The sequence below is a fragment of the Ornithodoros turicata genome, chromosome 9, assembly GCF_037126465.1.
Source record: "Ornithodoros turicata isolate Travis chromosome 9, ASM3712646v1, whole genome shotgun sequence".
Taxonomy (NCBI): domain Eukaryota; kingdom Metazoa; phylum Arthropoda; class Arachnida; order Ixodida; family Argasidae; genus Ornithodoros; species Ornithodoros turicata.
The window spans coordinates 32,674,564-32,693,148 of record NC_088209.1 but is presented as its reverse complement, the minus strand read 5'-3'; the positions used below and the strand labels follow the sequence as shown (position 1 = coordinate 32,693,148).

The 18,585-nt window shown below is 45.4% G+C and overlaps 1 protein-coding gene across 9 annotated transcripts in view; it reads left to right on the top strand.

Moving 5' to 3' along the window:
* Positions 1-18,585, top strand: part of LOC135368658 (discoidin domain-containing receptor 2-like) — a 363,200-nt gene that overhangs the window by 82,905 nt on the left and 261,710 nt on the right. For 6 of the 9 annotated variants that reach the window (XM_064602081.1, XM_064602079.1, XM_064602082.1 and 3 more), the window contains one exon: positions 9,524-9,599. The exons of the other annotated variants lie outside the window; for them this stretch is intronic. The gene's annotated coding sequence lies outside the window, so the exon portion shown is untranslated. The remainder of the gene's footprint in view (positions 1-9,523; positions 9,600-18,585) is intronic. 9 annotated transcript variants of the gene reach the window in all.

Sequence of the window (18,585 nt, the reverse complement as noted above, 5' to 3'; positions counted from 1 at the left end):
CCCGAGTTTTGTGGAAGGCACAAGGGACAAACACACAAAAGTTGACGAAACTTGCCTTCCCCGAAATTCGGGCAAATGTATGCTGACAATGTAACAACAGTTAGCTTGTACTCTTCTATTTGTCCCTTCTACATGTCAGGCTACTGTGCCACGTATGACGTATCGTTCCACAATGTAGAGACGAAGGTGACACAAAGTATCACGACAACAGGGAGATTTTCTGGAGGATGGGGCCCGCAAACAATGATTCTCCAAGGCTACAAACCGTTGACCTGAAGAACGTTTGTTTGTGGGTGCCCTAACTAACGCAACTCGCTCGTCGAAGGGAACTGACATTACCTGTGTCGATTGAGTTCGTCACCGTTCATAGTGGGCGTTGGAATTCTTGTAACTCGCCGGTCCCCAACTCTCTGCCAAGTGCAAACACAGAACACACACTCGATTGTTTTGTAAAAAGTAATGAGTAATGTCATTGAAATTACTGCTAAATGTAATTAATTTACATTACAAATTACATAATGTAAAAAGTCATTCATTATATTACAAATTACCAGGAAAAGTAATGCATTACAGTAATGACATCACTGCCCAGGTATGATTACCAGCCAAAGCGAAAGCGAGTCCACACTTTCGTATAAAGGAAACGACAAGTACCCGCACTGTCGGAGTAACTCTTGGTTTACACGTATGATGTCGAAACCATACAGGAACCAGTCTGCCCAAAACGTCCCACCCTTCTCCTTTCACGGGAAGATGAGGAGGAACGACGAAAGTGACGCCGTCATTCAACAAGAAGATCTTCTTTACACTTTCCACGCTCGCTTTACCCGTTTCGTGAATGCACGATTTCCGGGCTTGTAAATTTGGAACGTTCGAGCAAACACTCGCGCGCGCACGCACTTTTACGATCAAGCGCGCGCGCGCCTTGGGCACTATACTATACACGGATTGGCTCCAGGACGAAAGCAGCTTCGGCGCCGGGCGAACTTGTCGAGCGCCGTTAGTTTCCAGATCGTTGGCTGCTGGGGATGGCTGCACAAGCGTCGCAACGCATCAGGGCCCTGGAAGGCAGCGTCCCTGTCTCTTATCTGTTGCAGCGTTGATACCCGAACCAGTGCCGGCATTTTTCCGCTGCTGTTCTTGCCAAAGCAAAATTCAAGCGTCTGTTAGCTAGAAGAGAGAGAAAAAAAGAACGGATGCTTCGATTTTTATCGTAAAAGAAAGCGTTTTCGTAAAGAGTTTGACTTTTCTGGTACGCGTGGCCGCACACGACGAGAGGAGGGGAGGGAACGATAGTAATTGCGAAACTCGCTGCTGGGCAATTTTAATGTCGTACGTGAAAGAAATATCACTCTTCGCCATAAAAAAAGGCAGTGTGTCGTAAACTCCAAGGTCACGTAAAATCTTGAGAGGTGGCTGGATCGAGTCCCAACGCCGACTGTGCTATCTCAGGTTTCCCCCGGGCTGATATCGGCAAAGTTCCTCCGGAAGTTGACCCCGGACGTGTATTTACGCAGCTGTCTACCGCTCCCCCTTTTGATGTACGTTCTGCACCTGTGCATGTATTTTGTGCCGCCCACAGCCTTAGCTGCTTCGCGGTGCTAACACACAGACAGACACACAAACTCACAAAAGCCCGATTACACTGCCATAGGAGCACACAGATCTGTGTGGTCTGTATGTCTGTGTCCTGTATGAGCCCATATGCCTCATATCCTGTATGAGCCTGTATGTATGAGTCTGTATGTCTGTGTCCTGTATGAGCACATGTCTACATCTGTGTTCGTGTGAGCCACCTCACTTGTGACGGCTACGTTTTAAAAGTTTCCTCGCACGGTTTATTTTACACGGCTTTCCAAACAGGTAGCATAAACAAGTACAAAGCCACATGTTTGTCGTATACTCAAAACGAAGGATTCTTTTTTTGCACCACCGCAAAGCACCCCCTCTTCTATGACCAGGATCAGCAGAAGGCACCGCCCCAATGCTGGGCGAGCTTCAGCTCAGCTGCGGTGCCATATTGATTTTCCCGTTATCTTTTCCTTGGCTTTAATTACCGGTGCAGCTCGCGGTGGGAGACTAATTGCGGTTGGAAACTCTCTAATTTAATTCTCATTAGGAAATATTCCCATTCTCACATTATGCGAGGGGGCCCTTTTATTGCGGGCGGGGAGTTGTGTCGAACAAAGAAACAAAAGGATCTTCGGAAGCGTCCGAATTAATTAGACACGAAACTTCTTATCGAAGGTGCCCAGCTATAGCTCGTAGTCTCGAGGCAACGAAAGTATGCGACGCAGTTAGAGTCGAAGTTTTGAAGTTGCAAAGTTTCATTTCCCGACCTTCTTTAGAGAGCTCCGCGAGCAAGGCGATAATTTTTCGGTTCTTCTCTTATGGTAAGCTTATGAGAACTTCATTTCGTTTCTCACTAAAGAATAATTAAATTATCTTTGTATCTTTGTACTACTCAAGTAATCTCCTTGTTAGCTTTCGATGTAATCCGTCGAATGTACCAGCTTTTATAAGCTGGAGTCGCAGGAGCCGAGAGTCACATATTCTCAGTTCTTTGAGCCATCTCGTTGCCAAGTGGTGCCCTAATAGGGTAACAACACGCGTTACGAAAATTACCTGGATTATACAGATTAAACAAATATTTCGACTACAAATTTTTATGGGATGTCAGCGATAATATTACGTCATATTGCGCGTGGATCAGGTTGGTTGGTTGGTTGGTAAAAAAAAAAGAAAAACATGGCGATGTCGGCCCAACTCTACATTGTGCCAGCTACTCCAGTGCACTTATGCACAAGGAGTAATTTTGGGGACTAAATGCATTGCCACAAAAAATAGTCCCTTTTCAGAGTAAATGCACGGGAGTGAATGAATGTCACAGAGTGGAGACCGCATTTCACGCTCTGTTCTAAGAGTACCGGGTACATAATTCGTGTTAAAAAGCGATAAAAACCGGGCTGTTTTGTGGTACATTCTAAAAGCGATAAAACTCCAGTGCATGGGGAGACGGACAGACTTCTTCGTACGTGTTTTGTCTGTCCGTCTCCCCTGCACTGGGGTTTTATCGCTTTCAGAACATAATTCGTGTGCATGCACGAAAATAATTTCAATGAAATATATCGAGTGATATAAAATCATGCGGCGTACATAGGGCACAATCTGCGAATAATGAAACGCTAACTATTTCTTACTCTGCCTGGGTAGAAAATTTCAAAGTTAGCTGGGTTATACAGCCTTATGCCATCAAATTAACCAAGAGCACATATATACGTAGACTGTTGCATTTGGAAGACCATTGGCAAAGTTCAGTGGACTAAAAAGAATCAGCCCTGGGGAGTAAATGTCGGGGTTAGGGGACTAAAATAGGGAGTAATGCAGTCGAGGGGACTAAAAGCTGCAATTACTCCATATGTTACTCCTTTTTTTTAGAGTGTGGTAGCGAGGGAAAACCACAATGCCTGATCATATCACTGTTCGGCGCAGTATTAACATACATATTGTTCACTATGTGTTCTCACACGCCGCACTATGATACAGACGTACAGCGATCCTAGAAAATTCAACTTAAAGGTTCACACGGATAAACCTATACATTTTATGCCGGCAATATGTCCGACGGATTGTCCATCATTAAGAGGGACCCAGTGACAAATCCCTTTTGAGCTGACTGTGTAGCGCGTGCTTGCCAGAAAAATGAGTCGCAAACTTTCCCCACTCGCTGGGATGATCTCAGAGCGGGACCGAACAGGATTATCCGATCTCGTGCAGCGAGAGTCTTAATCCACGACACGCGTATAGCAAGACCTCGTGACGCAACTGGCAAACGGCAGAGCCGACAACAATAGAATCAATTTACGCCGAGGGATGACGCTCTGCTAAGCCTCCGAACAAGAGCCGATACCTTTCAAATGTCACATCGTTGACTGTCGCGGCCACGACAGCTCTCTTTGTTGCTCGTGTCTCTAGAACAATGCGAACGTCCTATTGGTCCATCAGGGAATGTAGGGCTTTACGTCAGGACGGGGTCGAATAGGCCGTGGGGACTTGCAAGTTCAACGAATATACATAATATTCGTTGACATAGAAAAAAAGAAAGAAAGAAAAGAAAACGGAAATATACGAGGAAATGTCATCAACAGATAGCGTGAATGCCAGGGGCTTTGGCTTTATTGCGAGTTTTATTCGTGGTAGGATGTCCCTGCTCAAGTAACGCAAAAAACGCATCAAACGCAAAGTTTGCGATGCTCGTTTGAGGAATAGCGTCTAATCTTTCTCGTGATCCAGCTACACGACACAGATACGAGCGAATAATTGGGCGAAGGATTAGGCGGCCGCTTGAGTCGTATATATATGTGGTTCTCTTTGAATTGGTATATACTGCCAATTTCTTTATGAGAACATTCATCATCATTCACCATCTTCTCCCCCTCAAGCAATGGCATAGGGTGCTGCCCTAGCGGCGAAACATCGCACTACATCATCACTACTTATTTGTTGTTGTTGTTGTTTGTGAGAATTCGAGGAGCAACAAAATGCATTATTGATCGCGAGAAAGCCATGACCGTGATTTGTTAGAAAGATGAGGAAGCAAACAACAACAACAACGTAGATGAATGGATGATGATCATGTGGGATGTTTCCCTGCGTTGAGTGCAGGGCCCTACCCCATTCCAAAAAGGTTCATATGAAAGGATGACGAGGGAAGGAAATCCCTACAGTTCGTGGAGGAGGCCGGTGGCCCTCAGAAAGGAAAGAAAAGCGCCAAGTGCACGGCACTGATGTCCAGGGTTACTCCATGGGCCGAGAACTTTGCAGATGTTGAATGGCCTCTGATCCTGCATTTCAAGTTGACATTTAAAGGCCCGTCGCTCGCGTACGTACTGGCTGCCGTCTTCTATAATGTGTCGGATTGCTGCCGGGACACCACACGTTGTACACAGCGCCGTGTACAAATAGCGCAAAAGAATGACCGTACCTAGGCGGGTTGCCTGACCTTGTGTTCCTGCTTGCTTTAGGATAAGAGAAATTGACCCTACTAGCGTGGCAGTTCGACCATGCTATCCTTACTTGTACAAACGTCGAGCTTACCGGGAAAGGGACGTGTCGACTGTATGTGCCAACTTTCCTGCTCAGATTTCTCCCCATTCCGCTACAGCAGAACGCTGTCGCGCGTTATGACGCCATTCCTGTGCAAGGCATTTTTGTAGAGAAAGAAAGCGAAAGAAGAGAAAAAGCAGTGTCATGAACTACCTGCGGTTAGACATTCCGTAATATCAAGCTCGAAACAAACCAATGCATGTTCGCCATTACATAACGTATACCAGCATCCCTAGCTGTGCGCACTATTCGTGTTGAACAAGAGCAAACATAAAAGGGGTCTTTCACCTTATCGCACGGCGTTCGTGTTCGCGTGTATACCCCGTGCTGAGGAACGAGTAGCCCCCACACCGCCCGCTCGAATCCCTGATCATTCTAGGAGCGAGCAGCACAGCGACATACGCTTTATCAGCGAGGAACAGACTTTTGACAATCTGTCGACAAATGTGGTAGTTTCTGGGGGACGCGCATGTTGTCCTTTTATCTGCTGTGCCATTTCCCTGGGTCTCTGTCGCACTAATACCCGTGAACGAGTGCTGCCTTGTCGTCTGCCAAAGCCGCCTTCGCAGACGATAAACTCGTGTCGTCGATATAGTTGCGATAAACAGGCAGACGGATTGGGGAAGAAGAAAAAAAAAAAAGAAAACAGAAGTCGCAGAGTCTTCTGGAACGGTTGCTGGCAAGATTGATGCCCACTTTGCCGGCTTTATTAGAAAAAATCGGCTCAAATTGTCGCACAGCGTTTTCTGCTTCTGAGGATGAAGTGAGGCTTGTGCTTTTCGACTTTGGTGCAACTTTGTTGGTGATAATGGGGATGATAGGGGATGTACGACAACGCCGGTGAGGAAAGAATGAATTGGTGTGTGTATTGGATTTAGTTTTAGGTTGTACTTGTCGAGGTAACAGTGAGCTTCTGGTGGGTCCAGTGGTGAAGCACTGTATCACAGCTATCATGAGTGGTTCTTTCTTGTTGTTGTTGCTCATCTGCGAGCAGGGCGGGGTTGCACGTCGTACGGTGCGCGGCATGCAAAAAGGTTTCTTTGCCCGCAGCCTGCGTTGTCAGGTGTCAAGATGGTCAGAATGGCACCGTAAAGAAAAGAACGCGAACGTGGGAGTGTCAGTTGCCTTTTCCGTTTTTGTTTTTTACTACAAGACTGTGGAGTGACTTGAAAGCTACAGATGTACGACACGACATGACAACGGCCCTCTTGACCTCGAGAAGGTACTCGGTGGCTGGCCAGCAGCACATCCACATGTTTCGCACTCCGTGATGTCCTTCCTTAGGACGTTTGTAGAACAAACCTCCTTTTTGACTCCTTGGTAGCCAGATCTCTTTACCATAAACGTACTGGAGCAGCCGGCCCAATGTAGAGTTGGGCAACATCATTCTTTTTTTTTATCTACCTACCAACCTACACATGTACGACTATCCGTACACACTATGCAAACGACACAGGGGACCTACTCCAACAAAATACCAGCACCAAGGAACGCGTTCGATCCTGACAAATATTTCTTACATATGCCTTACATTACACATAACTACCCCACATAAAATGCCAGCCTTATTCGGAAGCATTATAAGAAAAATGACGAGTTCAACCTGAATGAAACGATGACAGAACGAAACGAAAAACATGTACGTGTCCTCGAGGCTACGAGTTATCGAGGGAACATAAAATTGAAATTCAGGTGGAAATAATGTCTCTGAGGCGGAGTATATATATATCGCCTGCACGGAAGATGCGATGTTTCGTGTGATGCCGAAGCCAGAAGAAAATAGAATTAGATGAACTATATCCTTCTCTCCTCGCGGGGTTGTGTTTCAAGCTGTGTTGTAGAGCATGTTTATGGACCATAAAGGCGGACAGTTCCGGATATTTTTTATGGCTATACGGGCGTGGTATACGAGAAAATAATGGCCAAGTATTCCCAAGTCTCGTTACGACGGCCGTAATGTTGCCAACATGGTTTCGGACAAATTTATGGCCGTGAAATGGTCCGCTAGCTGGATAGACCTGCGCAGGAAGTTAGGTCTCCAAGAGGTTTTCGTATAGAGCTTTATCAAGTGTCACGAACGGAGTGATCCCATATAGTCACAGGCGGCTTTGATCAGGCAGCCCGTGCCTGCGATGCCATGTCGTCAGCTGTAGTTTATAGCACTTTTCTGGATAGCTGATATCATGTGATCAGCTGTATAAAAGATGCAGACACGCGGTATACGCCTCAGTGTTTTTATGACCCTACATTGCTTTCTTTGTTGTCGGTCTTTGCTGAAGACCAACGGAATTATGCAAATTTACAATAACCACACCTTGTTAGTCGTTCACTTGATACGCATTGTGCAACGTACTGACGAAGCAATCACGAAAATAGGGGGGGGGGGGATCTATTCATTTTGACAGGAAAAGTGAGCCAGAACGGACAGCTTGCCATTCCTTGGTAAATAACCCCTTAGTGCGTATTCCCCTACTACCCCTTAGGGGTAGTTAAGAGTAAGGCGATGTGGGGTCAGAGGTCAGAGGTCTTCCGCCGTCCCACACACGATGTGGTCGATGTCCAGCGAGGATCAGAATGTTATGTAGTCACAGCAAATGCACTCTGCAGGTTAGTGCATACAAGTAAAGTAAATCTGGTTCAAAATATTTTATTAACATAATTATTTAATTACCCAAGCAAGGAAGTGACCTAATTACACTTTGCTTTTCACTAGCACCGGAACAACGTAAATGTTCTGGTTGGTCTGGTTTGGTGGCACACATTACTACGTCATTGGTAATTGTAGCCAATCCGACCTGGTAGAGGGCGCTGCACTAAATATACAGAGACCATCGCGCATGGTAGAATCACCGCTGACCCACCTGGACCCACCAGTTCTTGGCTGCTGTCCTGTGTGTCACCAAGTGCGCGCCATACATGCAATTTTTGAAATCATGTGACCTTCTTGATACCCTCTGAAATATCCGTGTTTCTCGGCTACTGTGCTACGGACAGAATATAGGTTGTGCAGTGCGTTGAGGGAAGGCCATTGGTGTATTTAGTCTACGGTCATTTGAACTACTGTCTCATTTGCTGGACTCGTTGATTAGATGGACCGTGCTTTTTCTTTGTTATGCCTCCGGTTATGTCATCTTGGGGTTGAATTTGTTCTGTTTTCTACTCTCTTTTCTGTTCACGTGTTCTGGAGTAGCTCGAACCGACTTTGTCGAGTATCATATTTTTATTTATTTTTTTCCTATCAATCATTTAAGTCGGTGGTCGTTTCTTTTAATTGTTTATTATTATGCAGGGCGATGATCTATACAACCAGACCTGAAGCGCAAACAACAACAGAAACAACAATAAATTATAGAAAAGTGTTCTTGACATGGGACGTTTCCCCGTGGTAGCCACGGTACCCTACTGTATAACATGGCTTACCCCCAATTATTATTATGGGATACGGACTGAAGAAGACAAGGTCTAGAACTGATGTGTAGACGACGACAATAAAGATTCATTCTTCCATGAAAAAAAGAAGAAAAAGTCCGTAACCCATGTTACCCCGCTTCAAAGGAGTTAATGTGAGAGGATGAATTAATGAAGCGCAAAAATCCAACCGTTGCAACACATTCACAATACGATACAGCTTTACACGACCAACCGTACACCGTTCTTCACCCGCCGTCCACTTTAATCCAACCCGTACTGCACCTTCTAGAACTGTGATTTACCGCCCGATAAATATCTCCCTGGGTTGCCTTCTCTCCGTCTAACACGCTACTAAGCCGCGCTTCCCTGACTCACAGAGGACGTATTTGCTCGAGGACCTAAGGAGCTCGTATTTACCGAAAAGACAGAAGGTTGGGACCGACCGTCGCCTGCCTTCCCTATTATGTGTGCAGTATGTTTTTCTTGCTTCGTTTGTTCCATCGGCGCAGGGCGTCCGCATTATTCCCTTGTATATCGCTTACATTTCACCGGATGACGGCTCTTGTGTGTGTTTGCGGGTGTAAGTCACCCCGCTTGGCAAGAACAGCACTTGTGCAAAGAGAAGAGAGACGTTGGAACAGAGTCTTCGTCTAACGTAAACATCAGCCTCCTTGTGTTAAGTCAGGATGTGCCGGAGACAATGACTGGTATTTCGTTTTAGCTGTCGGCCGAATGCGGGTTGAACGACTTGAAGGGTTCGGAAGTTGCTCGCTGTGGAAGGCAAATACGCAAACTGCTGACTCCAATGTTAAGGTATACATTGTGTACCGCCGGAGGAAGCGGAAGAAGCTGGGATTCGGCTAGAAATTGAATTCACTGATCGTTCCTTGGGTGAAAGTTCTGGCATGTTTTATCGTTTTTTTTTTGTTTTTTTAGCGTGTTTTGCGTTGAGTGTTTATGGAGCTCATGAACGACCTGCTCATATTGTTACATTTTCCGTTTCTAGGTAAGACGTTATGCCTTCAAGGAATTGCATGGAGCTCACGTGAAATTGTGGAATTGGTCCCAGTCTCGAGATACAGGTAACCCTCTCGGCTACAATGAAAGACACTATGAATATATGAATAGTGGACTTCTGAATAGCGAACATGTGAATAGTGAATAGCGAACTTGCAAGTAGAGCACGTGAGAAGTATATTGGGTTGGGGGGCGGGGGTGAGAATTTATGTTAGGAGTAGCGGAACAAGTCGGGGAGACGAGTTCAATTTCTCCTCTTTTTTAACCCTTACAAACAAACAAACAAGCAAACAAACGAACACTATTTCGTCAAAAGACTTGCTATGGCAACAACAACAGATAAATCATGACATGGGGTGATTCACCGCTGGAGAGCAGCACCCAGTGATTTATCCAGATACCCCTCCGACACCCCCTCCGACACCCCCTCAAAATCTGGAAAACATAAAACTGTGTGAGATTACGCAATATTTCGTCGAAGAGCATACTTGAGAGTATCCTGCTTGTAGTGACGTCCCCCCCCCCGCCTCACCCGCCCCCTTTGCGGAGCCTGACACGCCCCCAGGGTCGATATTCTGGGTAAATCACTGGCAGAATCCTACCCGATTACATGCGTAACATTACAGCAACGATGAACCGAAATACAATATAGAAACACGTGTTCGTAACTGCTGCGAACTTCTGGCGTATAGTATATGTGTGTTGACGGCACACGTGCAAAACACCATGTCGTGAAAGCGTCATGAACAGCAATCAGTGTAATCAACCGCTGAAATTTGTCCCGGGAAAAAATACAAAGAAACATCCAATGTAGCTTTATTTTCACAGACAAAAAAAGAAATTACAAGTCGTTCACCCTCGACTAATTGTTTCCAGATCCTGCTAGGCCTTGTGTGTAGTTCTTCTCGTTACTGTGTTAGCTTCTTGGACTAGTCAGGTTGTCTCGGTACTCTCTCTGCAGCTTCGAAACAATGATGTAGTTTTCGAAAATTTTCCATGCGTCAGTTGCAGAAGATTCCATTGACATCTGTTTCGTTATACGTCACTCCCGTTGTACGATGCGTAAGAAGACGATATGGCAATGTCCATGGGAATGTCTTTGGAAAAGGAATCGCCCATACAAGACAAGAAAGAAACAGAAAGAGAGATACATGATGACGATGATGTGGGGATGATTTGCCCTCATTGGGCAGAACGCTGCCCCATTGCTATTGGGGTATGGCGCTCAGAAAGAATGAGAAGCTTCTGTTAATATGAAATATAGCATACATTATGGATCAGATATAAGGGAAATGTGCATCTGGGGAGTTAAACCTAGGATTCGTTGGTGAAGAAGGAAGGGTAACTTAGTTCGTCTTGGGACTTTTCGGCGATCAAAGACACTGTTTGAAACTTAGGTATTTATGCAGGGCGAAGCTTTGTATGATAGGTATTATTTATATCGCTTTATTACATGCGCAGCTGTAATGAACAAGTTCTCTACATTTTTGTATTTTTACAATCTAATTCAATAATGAGCAATTGAAGCAGTTCCCTATAAAGCAACAACATGATGTATGCTTGTATACTTCTGAATGTATCTAAAAAGCATATGCTTCCTTACTTGAAGCTTCATCGGGTCACAGTTCCTTGAATGTTTACAACTCCTGTACGCTGAAAATGTCTTGGAATGTTTATTCTTTGAGAAAAGTTGTTTAAAATCTGAAGAAAGTTGGAGGATTCCTCTGTGAGGAAGAGACAAGACCTCAAAGACTGTGCAGGCATACTTGAAAATCGTCCGTTCGTACTTGTACGCGTTCAGGAATGGTACATGACATTTAAGTGAGCGGATCGTCAAGTCGACTACACTCTCAGAAAAAAAGGAGTACTTTTACTCCTTTTGGGGAGTAATTGCATTGCCACAAAAAATAGTCCCTTTCGGGAGTAAATGCACGGGAGTAAATGAATGTCACAGAGTGAAGACCGCATTTCACGCGCTGTTGTAAGAGTCCCAGGTACATAATTGGTGCGCATGCATGAAAATACTTTGAAGCAAACCGTCAACGGTGATATATCGAGTGATATAAAATCTTGCGCCATACTAGGGCACAATTTGCGAAGAAAGATGCGCTAACTGTTTCTTACTCTGTGTGGCTGGAAAATTGCTACGTTGTCTGAGTTATACAGCCTTATGTCGTTCAAATTGACCAAGGGCACATATTTACGTAGACTGTTGCATTCAGGAGACCATTCGCGAAGTTTAGTGACAATTTGCAGTCCTGGGGAGTAAATGTCGGGACTAACTGTTCGGTTAGGGGACTAAAATGGGGAGTAATTGCAGACTAGAGGAGTAGAAGCTGCAATTACTCCCCGTTTTACTCATTTTTTTTCTTAGAGTGTATCCCGAAAAAGGAGGAGGTCGAAGAAGGCCTGCAAGCTGAAGGACGTAAGCTGTGACTTCTGTTGCGGCCAGTGTGGTGTGTAGGAAATTGGGCATATTCCCTGGACATTCCATTGTCACATTCCATGCCATTTGACACATTCCATATTGGACAGTTCTGTGGCATCTGCTCTGGTCTTTTTTTTTTTTTTTCTTTCTTTCTGTTTTGCATTTGGCAATAGGTTAACTGATGTAGCCCGTGACCTCGACGAGATAGAAAAAATCTCGACATTTTCTTCTTGACTCAACGGACGAATCTGTTTTACTTCTTAATAGCCCGGACAAAGACCGAAAATTTTCCAAACAGGCTTACTCACCCGTATAAAAGCAGTTTGCCTTATGGCGTTTACCAACGTCCTCAAGCGGTTCTCACTGGAGCACAAAAGAGAAGAACGCCAAAAACATTTGGCTCTGGACCAAGAGATGCTGAAGCCCAAAATCTGTCTTGGTACACTCGTGTATTATGGTCCCATGCGCATTATACTATTTTTTTCTTTCTCTCTCTCCCTCTCTCTCTTTGTCTCATGTCTTTTTGTACTTGTGTCCTGGCGGTGGTTGAGGCCTCGCCCATCCGGCTGATGCGGTTAGAGTCGCTTTCCGGTCCGGGCCCGTGAAGTCATCTCGAGTCATTAGTCGGGCAAAGGGCTGGGCCGGCCCTCCCGCTAAAATCGAATTCTTGTTGACTTTGCCGGGAAAGGCACTTAGTGGAGGGGGTGGGTTTCTTGCGGGCTCTGGACTATTCCGAATTGGGGCTTCTTCGAAGCGAATGGGCCGCAAAGGAGTGTGATGCAAGCGTTCTTTGTTGTTAGCGGTGCAAGCGCCTCGGAAAGGAAAGCAGAAAGATGGAGAGAGAGAAAAAAAAAGGAATGAAATGTAAAATATTGCCAGTTATTTTCGGCTTTTTCACGTTCATTTGCTGAACCAGTGCAGCTGCAGGAGTCGCTTTCGACCAAGCTGCATGGTGCAAAACGGCAGCTTTAAATAGAAATAAATCAATCGATAAATCACCCGCGTTAGATGTCGCATGAGACTGGACCAGTGTTTCTGCGGGCTACCTTTTACAAATTATGCATAACGTACTGGTTTAGCTAAGCCCTGGATATTTTGCAGGAAAATTTCAAGGTGAACCTCTTCTAACGCAAGAAGGTCTATGCGTTCAATTCTGGCGTTTAGTAAGAGCTTGCGTTTAGTTTGCCTTGCGCAGCACATTTTGCGACAACAACAACAACAATAATAATAATAATTTGTGATTTGATGGCTCATCCTGACACGCAGGCGAAGGCCTTTGGGTAACGAGTTCCTCCACTGGTGTGAGGGGTGGCGACAACGTCACCGTATTCTATGAAAGTGTAGGGAATATGAGGGACAGCATGACCACAACGTTCATGATGTAGCTTTTCTGTACGAGCCTTACTATTGTTATAAGTATTTATAAATAAGCACGTATAGCACGTGCTGGGAGCATAAAAATGAGGAACACGCCTTCCACTTGCGACCGTTCGAGCTATAGTGGACCATAATCGAGACAACCCGAAGCTGACTACACTTTTCTTTATGCTTGTTACTTTCCGTAACATTTTAAAACTTTGATTTGCAAAACACGCTTTGATTGAACTTTAAACTGGCTTCTCCGGTACGTTCTTCGAACTTCATTTAATCATTTCTGGCACTTTGATTTCGCTGGGTGAATGAAAGGATAAAATAGGTTTTACCGCTAATATCCGCTAATCAATCTGCTAATCTAATCTGATATCTGCTAATCCACGTCCTTTCTCTTTTCACACGTGACATAGAGGAGCCAGCCAGAGTCAGTTACTCGCTCTATCCCTACTGCGACCAATTTCGTGTTTGTTTGTTTTCTTCTTATCCCAATTTTTTCTTTGCTGGGAATAGCAAGCCGCCGTAGCGCAGGCTAACCTCTCCCTCCTTCTCCTCCTCCTTTTTTTTATCTTTTTCAACTAATTGCGGTTAAGTGGTCTGGGGTAGCCAGTCTGACTTTGTCGTGATTTAATCCGCGTTTTTTTTTTCTTTTTCTATCAAATCACATCTTCCCTCCTTTTTTATAATAAACATATATCCCCCCCCCCCCATTCTCTGTATTATAATTCCGTTTTTTGCGCTCTGACCTGTAGTACAAACCAGACGATCTAACAAATTTCTGAAAAATTCGGAACGCATGCGGAAGGTTCCATTATTCTCATCCAGGCACCACCCACCAAATTTGGTCCCCCACGCGTATGGTTTTCCTGCTCGACAGACAGGAATGCAAACCGCGGTCCCAACGATCACCTCATTTGCCTCGAGTGACGATCGTGCTTTGGCACCCCACGGGTTCATTATCTAGTCGCCCTGTGTGCAGTCTGCCTGCATACGTTACAAGTCTAGGCATAGCAAAGCAGATTCTCCTCGGCGAGCCACGGGGACTCCTGTTCACTCAACGTGCACGTACCGTGGCGCACGCAAACAGATTCTTTGCCACTGGGAGTCTGTCGACAAATCCGCGAATGTTTTCACTTTTGCAGCAGTCTGCGTCGAGTTCACTCTACCGTTATTGCACAGATAGAGTATACGTGTATTAATACGTCGTGTATGCACGTGGTCATGCCGTATGTGAATGAAGGTAAAAATGTCGTTACAACCACCGTGATACCCATTGATATCGGCGCAATGATGAGCCTGGTATATACACCACGGCGTAAGATTGCAATCGTTGCGATTGTTTAATGCGGAGGCCATAGTTTAAAAGTCTGTCTAGAGCCACTTCAGTTTCTCCAATAATTGTATATTGTGGTTGCTGAGGTTCTGCGACTGTCCGGTCTAATGACAGCAGGTGCAGAGCGAAATGACATTAGTATGACAATTCCTGAACGCACGCTACACACGTTACTCAAAGCGACACTTGCACTGTTTCAAAGTTGTCAGTGTCACGACCCCTTTAAGTCAGTAACCAGTGGTTGGCAGCAGTTCAAATCGCCTTCGACGAAGAGGAGTGAAATGAAACTATTAGGACGAATAAAGAAGGGGGAGGGGGAAAGTACATTGGCTACTCATAGAGAAGCAGTTGTCCAATATGATTACATTCCTCGAAGGAATTGAGAGTGTGGGAGTCAACAAAACAGGCGATATACGCCCAGTAATCTGCACATGTGGTTCGTTCTGGATAACTCGTCTGGTTGCGGGGAAAATAATTTACTATAATAGAAGACACACTAAACAACGTATCATTACCCGCAAGTACGTAACACGTGAAAGGGCCCTGCGGTAGAGTAACTTTATATGGTATGCCATTTTGCGTCTTGCTCACTCGGTAGTGATCGCTTCGGCGACGATGTAAGTGCCTTCTCGTAAAAGGCGGCACCGGCTGGAAAAAAAGCAGGACGGCTTTTCCGTGCCATATGGGCTTCCCTGTATGGCTGGCTGCATTGGCACAGGTGCCGAACACTCTATCGACTGGGCTCGCTTCCGCTTTATACATGTTTAATGAGACGCAGTACGAGGCGCCTTCTCATTTCGGGCACGTTCTTGCTTCTGCCTAAGGAATGAAGGAAGCTATCGAAGTGGCTGTCTCGAATATATACCTTCGTGTATTGCGTTACAGCACTGTATGTGCTTTCCATTATACCGTACAATTTGGATAGTTGCGTGTTTTTAGCGGTCGGAATATCGTCCACTTAGGTGCCACATATATGGCTCATTCCGCGTTTTCGGCACTTATTCTTGTGGAGATGCGGTTGGTGTTTTTCGGCATTTATATGGTTTGCGAAATTCGGTTATGTTCGGCATCTTAAAACATTTGAGCCAAAAATCGGCATCTATAATGACTCGTGCAAGGAGGGCAGTTTAGTATTAGGACATTGAGAACGCGAAGTATTTCGTTTCCCTTGTTGGAGGTTTCGACTTCTCTACTTGAACCCCCTTAACCCACCGATAAAAGTGTCACAGGGGGAGGGTTTCCCTGAACTCTATAGAGGCTAGCGGCTTCGCAGGGCGGTACTCCCCGCATTCTGCCTGGAAACGAGGTACACTTCTCAAGGCTGACCTCTCTCAACGCCTAAAAACAACAACAACAGCAACGAGGTACACGAAAAATAAAAATGCACATAATCATAATAAATAATCTAATTATATTTTTATATCTTGCTTCGAGAAACGAAAATGTGATGGCCCGGAGGGAAAAAATGCAATCGGGTACCGGCATTTTCGGCATGTACCACCATATGCGAGAGTATAATACGAGCTGCGCGTTTCTCATTATTTATTACGTCTTTCATTTAACGTTATGTGTACAAGTGATATGTCGAAATCACTCCACAGAAATAGCGTACGCTTCCTCCTCCTCCTTCACTGAATCATTAATTCCAAAACACAGAACCACGATGACAATCTCATGGTCCCGGTACGAAGGTCACCGGTCCAGTCTCCATCGCCGTCTATCTCATCGAGGCTACCGAGAGCTTTCCCTCGCGGTGCTACTCAGCACGCTCTGAAGTCACGTCTGCACTGACACGAATCCTTCGGGACTCTAAACTCTGATCTCGGGGAGTACTCTCTGATACCTCCTATATGACTGTCTGCAGAACGATTAGTGAAGGAGCTTTCTTTTCCTGTATTTCTTCATACTTTTCTGTGTCTTTGCTGCTTCATCTTCCTTGTGTTTGTCTGTGGGAATAGCAAGCCTCCATCATGGCTAACCTTTCGCTTCTTTTTATTTTATTTTTTTATTTTCTTCTTTCAGCATTAAACATATCCCCCCATGGTCCCTAGTGATACAGATGTACGAAAAACGGCGTTTTCTTTCCGAGTTTATGGATGAATAAAGAAACTCAAAGTGGTGTGTGGTGATGTGAAGGTGACTGAACTAACGTAATGTGAGGGCGGATAATCATCTTGTGGACGCGCATTCTATACCTCCTCGGAACCGTGATTTTGGCTGCTATGCACGCATTAGTCGCACATTGCGCAACCTCTCCCACTCCCTCTATTCCATACCTGACAATAATAATGACTGGCGAGATTCGTTAAATCGTAGCAGAATGTGTTTCTGTCTTAGCGAGAGTGTTCTGAAAAAAGACCACGGACTGGACGTTACACGGAGTTGAATGCAGACCCTCTTCGTGTTACACACACAACCCCTTCGACCTTCTTCTCTTGTTCTGGAGAGGTATTCTAAAGAAAAAAAAAACTGTTTTTAGAAAATATTTTTGATGTGCGGTAGGCACAGAAACCCTCTAAACCAGCGTCAAAGCCAATGCCCTAGACCGGTCCCTGTCTCTCTAAAATGTATCTCTCCTATCCGACCAGTACTTGCTGCCCTTACATACGGGGCTCCAGTTTGAAAGAAAGCCATCTTATACCAACTCAATAGCCACCTTGAAGCAGAGTCAATTCAGCGGTAATCCCCGGCAATGGAACGCTCCGCCATAATGCTATCCTCCTTCGCAGCACCGTCCATTTACAGCACCTCATATAGAGAGCCTTAGAAATATCGGAGAGTCTGCTGCTCCTTGGCAAGTGCCGCGTAACAAAAGCCATATATCGACGACGACGGGCGAGGATCGAAACCAAGCGACAGTAAAAGCGATGAAGCAGCGGGCAAGGCGCGAAAGTGGCGCAGCTTAGCTTTCGCCAGTCTAATGAAAGAGCTAATTAAGGAGACTAACGAGCCAGTCAGAACAAGGGCCAAGCGTTTTCGTCGGGGTCGGCTAGAAGTGGTGGCGGAAAGGTTATTTATCTTAGCATCTCTCCGGGCCCCTCTCTTCGGATGGCTGTGCTGCTGTTGTAATGCGGTTTTCGCTCGCACTGTAAAACAATTAGCGAGAACTCCTTACAACTTGGAAGGCGCACGCGAGAGAGAACTGGAAGAGTATTTTGGAAGTACGAAGCCGAATGCTGTGGCGTCGTCCTTGGGTGTGTCTGTGTGACGAAATTGTGAGGTTGAGGATTTTTATGTTGAAAGCGTTGCTCGTAATTCGTAAGTTGAGACTTGATTAATTTGATTTGCCCGTTTGCATGCCAATGCGTGAGTGTAGTGAGTGTGGCCATAGAGGCAGGATCAGTTAGTTCGATTAGCTGATAGTGAGTGTGGCGTCGTAGAGGACGTAGAACACGTCCTTATCAGGTGTCGGAAATACGTTGATGCTCGTAGGGTATTAGAGACGAGCCTCTCTCGTGTGAACTCCAGAGCTTTCGCGAAACTGTTAGGTCCTCCGTCGTCCGACAAGCCGCTCAGCGCACTTGAAGGTTTTCTACATACAACCGTGCTTATGGACATTCTGTGACTCGCTGAATGTGTTCTGTGTGTGCCCCCAGCGATTGCGACATTTTACTTACTTGGTCAAAACTTTTGAACTACATGTTGAAGTCCATCACCACCTCTGTTCATCGTCGCTTTGTTTTCTCATCATCTCATCATCTGTTTGTACACTGTATGTGTAAGCGTACTGGGGTACTCAGTTCGACTTCGTCGAAACTCACATCCTCATTTTTTTCTTGATCACATCACCATCACCGCGTGAGTGTAGTTTATATGAAATGCAGTGGTTCATTTGCCAAACAACCATAACAAAGGCCAGAGACATTCAAAAGCCACCCATACACAAATGCGCTGCATGCCTCCTTGGCTAAATGATAAC